Genomic DNA, 7,752 nt, shown 5'->3' on the forward strand with positions numbered 1-7,752 from the left:
GGACAGTGGTCTGCAGGGGCAGGCAGAAGATATCCAGCACTACTTGCAATTTCTTCCCTCTTTTGGTCATAGGTTTATAACCTGGCCTAGGCCTCCTTAAAACTCTGAAAAATGTATCTTTTCCACCTCACAAGGCTTGGTTCTGCTTTCTGACAGCAAGAGAACATTGCAAAGAAAAATGTGAATGGGTTTCATCATGATTTCTGATGATGGGACATTGTGTTGACCTTTTGAGGTACAGCCACAGATCAGGTAATAACTTGGAAGAACAGCACATAATGATCCCTTGGTCTGTTCTTGAGATTTGACTTACACCTGGCCGCCTGTAATTATTGGAGCCAGTACAAATTTCACAGTAACTGACTTGAGTGTGTAAAAATATAATTTTCTCTATTCTTTTATAATTGAGTGTAATTTCTGCCTTCAGCCTCCATTCTGCCTCAGAGAAAATTTAATCTAGTCACTTTCAGATAAACTCATTCAAATTCAGTCATTTCTTAGTCAATTCCAGTTTATAATGCAGTCACAGTTCAGTTTAAAACTCTTTCTCTCCCTTTTCTTCCCCCCTCCCTCTCTCCACTCTGGAATTGAATTTAAGCTCTCAATGGCTTATCCAAAAAGTCCACTTCTCGGTCTTAATGTGTCCTGTGTGCCTCTGGGCATCACAGAGGTTAGGCGCTCCCTTGAAAGAGGACCTGGGTGGTCCACAGAACAAAAAGGGGCTCTCATTTGTTCTCTCCATTGAGAGTGCAGCTCAGTCCCGGCCCAGTTCTCATCTTATCCTGGGTTCCCAGTGGCTCTCTTTCTTTCTCTGCTAAATCGCGTTCCAAAAGGAAGGCTTTGGGACACTGTGGGTGCCCTCCTGTGCCACTCAGACCTATGGGCAGCAGTCAGCAGTCTCTAGTCCTCTTGCATCTGAACACCAGTCCTCCTTTGCTATATCAAGATGACATGAGGCCAGATGTGGTGACTCTTGCCTGTAATCCCAGCACTTTGGGAGACCGTGGTGGACGGATCACTCGAGGTCAGGAGTTAGAGACCAGCCTGGCCAATATGGTGAATCCTCATCTCTACTAAAAATACAAAAAATTAGCCTGGCGTGGTGGCGGGCACCTGTAATCCCAGCCACTCGGGAGGTTGAGGCTGGAGAATTCCTTGAACTTGGGAGGCAGAGGTTGCAGTGAGCCAAGATTGCACCACTGTACTCCAGTCTGGGTGACAAAGTGAGACTCTGTCAAGGAAGGAAGGAAGGAAGGGAGGAAGGGAGGGAAAAAGGAAGGAAGGAAGGAAAAAGACCCTCAGAAGAAATCAACTCTGCTGACACCTTGGACTTCCAGCTTCCAGAACTGGGAAGAAATTAATTTGTTGCACACGCTACCCAGTTTGTAGTACTTTGTTATGGCATCCCTAGTACACTAACGCAGATTGTGAGAAAATTAGTCTGTTTACTTAACAATCACACCTTTTGTTTTATTTTTGAAACAGGGTCTCACTATGTCACCAAGGCTGAAGTACAGTGGTGTAATCATGACTCACTACAGCCTCAACTTCCCAGCCTCACATGATCCTCCCTCCCACCTCAGCCTTTTAAGAGCTGGGTCTACAGGTGGGCACCACCACATTCAGCTAATTTTTTAAATTTTTGTAGAGATGGGCTCTTGCCATGTTGCCCAGGCTGGTCTCAAACTCCTGGGCTCAGGTGATCCTCCCACCTCAGCCTCCCAAAAGGCTGGGATTACACACTTGACCCTCTGCTCTCAGCCCATTTTGAGATTCTTTGAAACATTAAAACCAGCTCCAGAAATCCTTAAGAGAGGCCATAATTTACAGCTACCCATCTTGAAATGTGTCCACTGTTTCCTGGTTCAGAGATAAAACTCAATCTAGTCAAGTCATGTTCTCTCATATTATGGGTACTCAACTTTAGAAAATAATAACTTTCTGAAGATAAATTTATCAGGGTATTTATTTCTGAGCTCTCTATTCTGTTCCATTAGTCTGTGTATTTTTATGCCAGGACCTTGCTGTTTTAATTACTTTAGCTTTACAGTACATTTTGAAATCAGATAGTGTGTGATACCTCCAGCTTTGCTCCTTTTACTCAATTGCCTTAGGTATTCAGGGCTTTTGGTGGATCCATATGAATTTTAGGACTATTTTTTCTATTTCTGTACAGAATAACATTAGAATTTTGATAGATACTGCATTGAATCTGTAGATGACTTTGGGTAGTATGGACATTTTAACAATATTAATTGTTCCAATCCATGAACACAGAATATCTTTCCATTTATTTGTGTCTTCAATTTCTTTCATCCATGTTTTATAGTTTTCAGTGTACAGATCTTTCATCTCCTTGGTTAAATTTATTCCAAAGTATTTTACTTTTTTTGAAGCCATTGTAAGTAGAATTGTTTTATTTCTTTTTCTGATAGCTCATTGTTAGTATATAGAAATCCTATTCATTGGCCGGGCGCGGTGGCTCATGCTTGTAATCCCAGCACTTTGGGAGGCCGAGGCGGGCGGATCACAAGGTCAGGAGATCGAGACCACGGTGAAACCCCGTCTCTACTAAAAATACAAAAAAAGAAATTAGCCGGGCATGGTGGCGGGTGCCTGTAGTCCCAGCTACTCAGAGAGGCTGAGGCAGGAGAATGGCGTGAACCCGGGAGGCGGAGCTTGCAGTGAGCTGAGATTGCGCCACTGCACTCCAGCCTGGGCGACAGAGCGAGACTCCATCTCAAAAAAAACAAAAAAAAAACAAAAAAAAAAGAAATCCTATTCATTTTTGTATGTTGATTTTGCATCCTGCAACTTGACTGAATTTATTAATTAACATCAATTGATTTTCAGCAGAGGGGCTAAGAACATACTTGTGGAAAAGACAGTTTCTTCGATAGATGATATTGGGAAAGCTGGATGTCCACATGCAGAAGGATGAAATTGGACCTTTATCTCACATCATAGATAAAAATCAACTCGAAATGGATTAAAGACTTAAACATAAGGCCTGAAGCTGTAAAACTAGTAGAAGGAAATAGGAGAAAGCTTCATAACATTGGCCTGGGCAATGATTTTTTAAATATGACTCAAAAACCACAAGTGACCAAAGCAAAAATAGACAAATGGGTTGCATCAAACTAAGCTTTTGTCCAGCAAAGGGAAAAATTAACAGAGTAAAGAGACAACCTACAGAATGAGAGGAAATACTGTATTTGCAAACCATACGTCTGATAAGGAATATCTAAAATATATAAGGACCTAAAACAACTCAATATTTTAAAAGACTGTTAAAAAATGGGCAAAAGTCTATTCAGGAATAGACATTTCTCAAAGGAAGACATACAAATGGCCAGCAGGTAAATGAAAAGATGTTCAATATCACTAATCATCAAGGAACTGCAAATCAAAACCACAATGAGGTATCACCGCCCACCTGTCAGAATGGCTATTATTAAGACAAAAGATAACAAGTTGTTGGTGAGGATGTGGAGAAAGGGGAACCCTGGCACACTGCTAATGGAAATGTAAATTAGTACAGCCATTATAGAAAACAGTATGAAGTTTTCTCAAAAAAATTAAAAAGATGACTACCATGTGATCCCGCCATCTCTCTACTGGGTATATATCCAAAAGAATTGAAATCAGCCTGCCTGGCCGGGTGCGGTGGCTCACACCTGTAATCCAAGAACTTTGGGAGGCCGCTGCAGATCACTTAAGGTCAGGAGTTGGAGACCAGGCTGAGTCCATCGCTAAAAGAAAAAAAAAAAGAAAGAAAGAAATCAGTATGCCTATTCATTGCAGAATTCTTCACAATAGCCAAGATACAGAATCAACCTAACTGTCCAACAATAGATGAATAGAAAATGTGGTAAATATGCACACTGAAATATTATTTTCACCTTTAAAAAAAAAAAAGGAAATCCTGTAATTTACGACAACATGGATGAAACTGGAAGACATCAACCTAAGTAAAACAAGCCAGGCACAGAAAGACACATACTGAGTGATCTCACTTATATGTGGAATCTAAAGTGTGTCAAACTCATAGACCAGGTGCGGTGGCTCACTCCTGTAATCCGAGCTCTCTGGGAGGCTGAGGCGGGTGGATCACCTAAGGTCAGGAGTTCGAGACCAGCCTGGCCAACACGGTGAAACCCTGCCTCTACTAAAAATACAAAAATTAGCTGATCACAGTGGTGCATGCCTGTAATCCCAGCTACTCGGGAGGCTGAGGCAGAAGAATCACTTGAACCTGTGAGGTGGAGGTTGCAGTCAGCCAAGATCACATTGCTGCACTCCAGCCTGGGCGACAGAGCTAGAGTGAAACTCCGTCTCAAAAAAAAAAAAAAAAGTCAAACTCATAGGAACAGAGAGTAGAATGGTGGTTGCCAGGGGAACAATGGGGAGATATTGGTCAAAGGGTACAAAGTTTCACTTAGGATGAATAAGTTCAGTAGATCTATTGTACAATCTGCTGACTATAGTTAATAATAATGTACTGTATAGTTCAAAATTGCTAAGAGGGTAGATCTTAAATGTTCTCACCACAAGAAATATGTGAAGTAATGAATATGTTAATTAGCTTGATTTAACCATTTCGCAATTATGCATGTATCAGAAGTAGCTACTTATTTCCAAAGGGTACAGTATGGAGGGAGGGAGGAGGAAGTTCACAGGGGAGCACTGGGACAAATGCTGCACAGCCAGGGATCAAGGTCAACATCAACAGTCACAGATCACATTGATGGTATGTACCCTTGATATGATGTGATGAAAATGGCATACTACCTCTGTGATCTTCCCCTAAAACCCAGAATCCCAATCTAGTCATGAGATATCAGACAAATTCTAACTGAAGAACATTCTATAAAATAGCTAAACCAGTATTCCTCAAAACTGTCAAGGTACCAAAAACGAAGAAATTCTACAAACTGTCACAGCCAAGGGGAGGCTGAGACATGACAGCTAAATATAATGTGGGGCCAGGCATGGTGGTGCATGCCTATAGTCCCAGTACTTTGGGAGGCTGAGGCAGGAGGATGGCCTGAGCCCAGGAGTTTGAGACCAGCCTGGGAAACATGGCAAAACCCTGTCTCTACAAAAAGTACAAAAATTAACCAGGCATGGTGGTGCACACATGTAATCCCAGCTATTTAAAAGGCTGAGGCAGACGGATTATCTGAGCCCAGAAGGTGGAGGCTGTAGTGAGCCGAGATGGCACCACTGCACTCCAGCATGGGCGACAGAGTGAGACCCTGTCTCAAAAAATATAGATAGATATGTATATGTGTATATTGTATTATATATATGCATGTATGTATAATATATAATTACTAATTATATATATTATAATTAGCTAAAGTATATACATGTTAGCTAATGTATCCATTACTTCATCTATATATATATAATGTGGATCCTTGAACAACTACAAAAAATGGACATTAGATAAAAACCAAGGTGTGGGGGGGGTGGAGCCAAGATGGCCGAATAGGAACAGCTCCGGTCTCCAGCTCCCAGCCCCAGCGACACAGAAGACGGGTGATTTCTGCATTTCTGCTTGAGGTACCGGTTTCATCTCACTAGGGAGTGCCTAACAGTGGGTTCAGGACAGTCGGTGAAGCACACTGTGCGCGAGCCGAAGCAGGGCGAGGCATTGCCTCACTCGGGAAGCACAAGGGGTCAGGGAGTTCCCTTTCCTAGTCAAAGAAAGGGGAAACAGATGGCACCTGGAATATCGGGTCAGTCCCGTCCTAATACTGCGCTTTTCCAACGGGCCTGGAAAACGGCACACTAGGAGATTGTGTCCCGCACCTGGCTCGGAGGGTCCTATGCCCACAGAGTCTCGCTGATTGCTAGCACAGCAGTCTGAGATCACGCTGCAAGGCGGCAGCGAGGCTGGGGGAGGGGCGCCCGCCATTGCCCAGGCTTGCTTAGGTAAACAAAGCAGCCAGGAAGCTCGAACTGGGTGGAGCCCACCACAGCTCAAGGAGGCCTGCCTGCCTCTGTAGGCTCCACCTCTGGGGGCAGGGCACAGACAACCAAAAACTCAGCGAGAACCTCCACAGCCTTAAATGTCCCTGTCTGACTGACAGCTTTGAAGAGAGTAGTGGTTCTCCCAGCACGCAGCTGGAGATCTGAGAACGGACAGACTGCCTCCTAAAGTGGGTCCCTCACCCCTGAGCAGCCTAACTGGGAGGTACCCCCCCAGTAGGGACAGACTGACACCTCATTCAACCGGGTACTCCTCTGAGACAAAACTTTCAGAGGAACTATCAGACAGCTGAATTTGTGGTCTCACGAAAATCCGCTGTTCTGCAGCCACCACTGCTGACACCCAGCCAAACAGGGTCTGGAGTGGACCTCTAGTAAACTCCAACAGACCTGCAGCTGAGGGTCTTGTCTGGTAGAAGGAAAATTAACAAACAGAAAGGACATCCACACCAAAAACCCATCTGTACATCACCATCATCAAAGACAAAAAGTAGACAAAACCACAAAGATGGGGAAAAAACAGACCAAAAAAACTGGAAACTCTAAAAAACAGAGCACCTCTCCTCCTCCAAAGGAACGCAGTTCCTCACCAGCAATGGAACAAAGCTGGATGGAGGATGACTTTGATGAGTTGAGAGAAGAAGGCTTCAGACGATCAAACTACTCTGAGCTACGAGAGGAAATTCAAAACAATAGCAAAGAAGTTAAAAACTTTGGAAAAAAAATTAGAAGAATGGATAACTAGAATAACCAATGGAGAGAAGGGCTTAAAGGAGATGATGGAGCTGAAAGTCAAATTTCGAGAACTACGCGAAGAATGCAGAAGCCTCAGTAGCAGATGCGATCAACTGGAAGAAAGGGTATCACTGATAGAAGATGAAATGAATGAAATGAAGAGAGAAGGGAAGTTTAGAGAAAAAAGAATAAAAAGAAATGAACAAAGCCTCCAAGAAATTTGGGACTATGTGAAAAGACCAAACCTACGTCTGATTGGTGTACCTGAAAATGATGGGGAGAATGGAACCAAGTTGGAAAACACTCTGCAAGATATTATCCAGGAGAACTTCCCCAATCTAGCAAGGCAGGCCAGCATTCAGATTCAGGAAATACAGAGAACGCCACAAAGATACTCCTCGAGAAGGGCAACTCCAAGACACATAATTGTCAGATTCACCAAAGTTGAAATGAAGGAAAAAATGTTAAGGGCAGCCAGAGAGAAAGGTCGGGTTCCCCACAAAGGGAAGCCCATCAGACTAACAGCTGATCTCTCAGCAGAAACTCTACAAGCCAGAAGAGAGTGGGGACCGATATTCAACATTCTTAAAGAAAAGAATTTTCAACCCAGAATTTCCTATCCTGCCAAACTAAGCTTCATAAGTGAAGGAGAAATAAAATACTTTACAGACAAGCAAACGCTGAGTGATTTTGTCACCACCAGGCCTGCCCTAAAAGAGCTCCTGAAGGAAGCACTAAACATGGAAAGGAACAACCGGTACCAGCCCCTGCAAAAACATGCCAAATTGTAAAGACCATCGAGGCTAGGAAGAAACTATAGCAACTAACGAGCAAAATAACCAACTAATAGCATAATGACAGGATCAGATTCACACATAACAATATTCACGTTAAATGTAAATGGGCTAAATGCTCCAATCAAAAGACACAGACTGGCAAACTGGATAAGGAGTCAGGACCCATCAGTGTGCTGTATTCAGGAAACCCATTTCACATGCAGAGACACACATAGGCTCAAAA

This window comes from Symphalangus syndactylus, chromosome 18 (genome assembly GCF_028878055.3).
Source record: "Symphalangus syndactylus isolate Jambi chromosome 18, NHGRI_mSymSyn1-v2.1_pri, whole genome shotgun sequence".
Classification (NCBI taxonomy): Eukaryota; Metazoa; Chordata; class Mammalia; order Primates; family Hylobatidae; genus Symphalangus; species Symphalangus syndactylus.